Source organism: Macaca nemestrina, chromosome 10 (genome assembly GCF_043159975.1).
Source record: "Macaca nemestrina isolate mMacNem1 chromosome 10, mMacNem.hap1, whole genome shotgun sequence".
Taxonomy (NCBI): Eukaryota; Metazoa; Chordata; class Mammalia; order Primates; family Cercopithecidae; genus Macaca; species Macaca nemestrina.
The window spans coordinates 128,456,508-128,460,885 of NC_092134.1; positions in this window are offsets into that span (position 1 = coordinate 128,456,508).

Below are 4,378 nucleotides of genomic sequence, written 5' to 3' on the forward strand. Positions count from 1 at the left end.
GACAACATAAAAAAACAAGAAAAACTTTGTGATGTATAAAAGCTGTAAATAGTCAAAGATTCTTTCTCTTTTCTAATGGCAAATTATTTCTGTCACTTTATATTCAAAAAATAAAGAAACCTACCACAAATTATCAGGGTTAAAAAAAAAAATCCAGAATCAGAGTTTTTTTCTTGGTCTTTGTGCTTTCTTTACTGTGATTCCAAAAACATTGTTAAAGGGCTGTTTGGGAAAAATCCCTCGCCCCGTTGGTTTCCGATTGTTGGTAAGAGTCTGGACTGGCGAATCTAGTTGGGTTAGGATCTGTTTCTACTATAGCTGGTTCTGGAGCCCTTTGGTTACACTCAGCTCCCCCTCCTATATTATTCTGAAGCAAATCCCATAATTATATCATTTCATCTGTAAACATTACAGTATATATCTTTTACTAAGGATTCTTTTTTAGTGTAACCACAATACCATTCTGACATCATAATGTAGCCATAATTCCTTGATAAGAAATACCTAGTGTTCACTAATTGTCTCAAATGTTTTTATTTTTTATGGGGTGGTGGTGGGTTTTTTTTTCCCATCATAAATCAAATAAGGTCCATACAATTAGTTGCTATTTCTCAAATGTATTTTAAATCTAAAGATTTGCTTTCTAACTTTTTCTTGACATACACTTGCTAAAGAAATAGAGCCCTTTATCCTTTAGAGGTTCCCACAGTTGGATTTTGCTGGTTGCATCCCAGTGTTAATGAAGACAATGTAAATTGGTAATTGTTTTACTCTTTAATGCTTACTTCCATTGCTTGGAGGTGTCAGAAAAGCAAACCAACCCTTATTTTGCCGATTGTTTCCCACCCTGCCCCCAGTCCCAGTCCTGTTACTGGCTTTATATATGAATTCTAAATGATCTTTCTATACCTTGATTGCTAAATTATCCAAGTTAAATAATAGTATCTCCCCCTTAGCTATTTCTGGTAAGAAAATATCGTAGACATATTTAGCTTTTCACATACCAATCATGAGGCACATTTCAACATCACTTGATTAAGAGCCACGTGCTCCTCCTATAGTCCTAGTACTGGAAAGGACCTTCTAGAGACCATTTAAAAGGACCCTGTCTCATGGCCAAGGAGCCTGGGTGAGCTCATGTATGGCAGTCCTGGCTGAAAGCCAGCAGGGCTAATCCCTAGTTCCGGGAATCTCCCAGGATAATGTATTGTTATCTCTTTGAAGTTATTGTCTCAGAGAGATTATCTTTGAGGGTCTCTCTTGTGCTTTCCTTTGTACTAAACAAAAATTCTTGTTTCTCCCTGAACATTCCAGAAAGTAGCATGCTCCAATACAAAGCCAGATTCTTCCCAGATATAGTGATTCTTTTTACTTCTGGAGATACTTCCTTAAACCCCAAATTGTTTTTGGACAACAGAATTGCTTTAACAAGAATCTGAAATTACACAGTAAGTTTGATTTGAAAATCTGAGATTTGTTTAAAAAAAAAAAAGTTGGGGGAAGACAAGACTTCAAATCTTGGCTCTGTTTTTTTGTTGTTTTGTTTTGTTTTTTGTTTGTTTTGTTTTGTTTTAGAGGGTGTTGCTCTGTCATCCAGGATGGAGTGGAGTGGCATGATTACAGCTCACTGCAGCCTTGACCTCCCAGGCTCAAGTGATTCTCTCACCTCCGCCTCCTGTGTAGCTGGGTACCACACTGGGCTGATTTTGTATTTTTTGTAGAGATGGGGTTTCACCATGTTACCCAGGCTAATCTTGAACTCCTGGGCTCAAGTGATCTGCCTGCCTCAGCTTCCCATGATGCTAAGATTACAGGTGTGAGCCACTGTGCCCATCTTGGCTCTATTTTTAAATAAGGAAGCTTGAGAGTAGTTATCTGGATTCTGGTGGGAACCACCAGTAGATTATCATGAAAGCTTTGATCATGATCACAACACCTTCAACAAAACAAAGACTCCAATGACAAGGGTGAGTGCCAGCACTTCGTGAGACTATGCCAAGTGTCTGTTCTTTATACAGCCTGCCTCACCCACACCTGGAATCTCTTAAATGGATTAGCTCAGAAAGCCTGTGTCCTACATGCCCCTGTGCCACCCTGAGGAAGACCAGTCTAATGAAAGGCTGCGGGAGCTCCCGGTCATGTCCCCATCAGCCAACTGTCCTGGAAAGATGAGCCTCCTTGGCTGTCCCAGGATTGATGCTCTTTCCCTGCATACATCACTAGAAAGGTAGAACCTACCCTGAACATTTGATTTGAATATTTCTATTCCCCTACTATTTTACAAATGCAAACTAATCCATTAAAAAATATAAATGATCCTCTGGAAGAAATTTCTTGTGGAATTCTGGAATGACCAAGAGGATGGAAAGAGAACACCAGAAAAGTGGTTCTGAGACAGAGTCTGCAGAACCCGTCAAAAAAATTATGCCAAAGCTATCATTTGTGGTCTGCATCAAATCATCTAGACTTCAGTTTTCTTACCTTGAAACCCAGATGGTCTACCTGCCCTCCCCCGTCAAAGGTTACCTGGAGCAGTAGTTCTCAATTTTGCATAGTGGAGTCATCTGAATGTTTCTGAAATGCTGATGCCTGAGTCTTATCCTGCAAAGAGTCTCATTCAATTGCCTGGTTTGGCTGGAGGGGTTGGGGGTTGAAAACCTGCCCAGGTTATTTTAATATGCAGCCAGAATGAGAACCACTATGTATGTGCATCTGGGGAAAGCGGGCCTCCTATTTACTTCTAATTCCATTATATGTGGCAGCTGTTTGTTGTCACTCTCCGCTCACCGTGGACAACTACTCACTGCACGGACAGTCACCCTTTGGAATTCCGGGACCTCTTTCCTCTTCCATTTGGAGCTGCAGAATGGACATAACAGAGGCCCCATTTCATGATTACAGCCTTGTTCTTTAATTCTGCCTATTCCCACCATACATGGCTAGATGTAGACATACTGCAAAGCTCCTCTATGTAAAGGAAATTTTACACATAAAATTTAAACTTGAAATCGACCTTAAATATGACTATTCTCATGAGTATGGGAAGAAAATCGAAACTATAAACTTACTTTACAAGGTTGGTTCATTGGCTATAATTCCTGGACTTACTCCCCAATTTAAAATCTGTGATCTTCTAAAAAGGCACCTCTTTTTTCAGCTCTCCATAGCCTGGGTCTTGATTCTCTAACCCCCTCAGTTAGGGAAACCTATCCACATTGATGTTCTTTGCCTGGAAATTAGTCCCTTCCCCTCTTCCAGACAAACTCTAGGACACTGTAGTTCCCTCAAGCACATGCCCCATAGTCGGAATAATTGACATCACAGGGTGCTTCATCAGGACGACAAAAGGTGGGCTTTGCTCCTCCACATCCAATCTTCTTTTAGATGCGCCCACAAGAGCAGGGGGTATATTTTTTTCCTGGTTGACCAGTGGACACCTCTGGTATTATTCCACAAATAATGGATTCTAAATCAAGGGTCAAAAACTGGTGTCCTGACAAGTGATTGTTACCCCAAAATCAGTCAGGAAACTGGCTCTGTGGGACAAGCACTGCTTTTTGAATATTCATATTTGAGTGCCTCCAGAGAGTATCTGCTCTCTAGTTTAGGGCAGCCCCTACCATTTCTTATGACCTGTCTCACCTCAGGAAGCAAGTGAGTCTGCAGTAACTTCCCCCTTTCCCACGACTGGCTCTCAACACACCCACGTACACAGGTCCATTCTCCTAGCTGCCGCAACAGACTCTTAAAGCTGTATTTATACCAGAGAAATAGTATTTCTTCTTTCAGAGCAAAGCAGTGCCAATTTGTTTGTTTTTCCTTCTGCTGCCAGTGTAGGTACTGAGGTCCCTCAAATGAGTAATAAAGCAGCCACCATGCGGGGGCTATTTTATTAGTCATTGATGGGACCTCAGTACCATGGGGCTACTTACATGGTGTCTACACTGCTTAGCTATACACATTCTCGAAAGCTTTGAATGTCAAGATTGTTCTCTTTCTCTTTTGCCTTTTTTTGAAATTAGGTAAATGTTTGTATAGATTTTTCTCTAATCCCACTGCACACAGCAGTGTGATTATTTATCCTATCCAAGAAACCTCTCAGTTATCAGAGGATTTTTTTTTTCAAGTTACATCCAAAATAACAATCATTTAATGTGCACCTACCGTATTCCAGTCCCTTTCCTTCATTATCTCATGTGATCCTCTTAATACCTCATTTTACAAATGTGATTACAGTATTAAGGTTTGGAGAGGTTTGTCAACTTGCTCAAAATCATACAGCTATTAAGTGAAAGATCAGCAGTTCAAAACCAGTATGGCACATTTCTGACACCAAGCTCTTATCACTCAAACCACCTCACAGATCTACTGCAAAGAG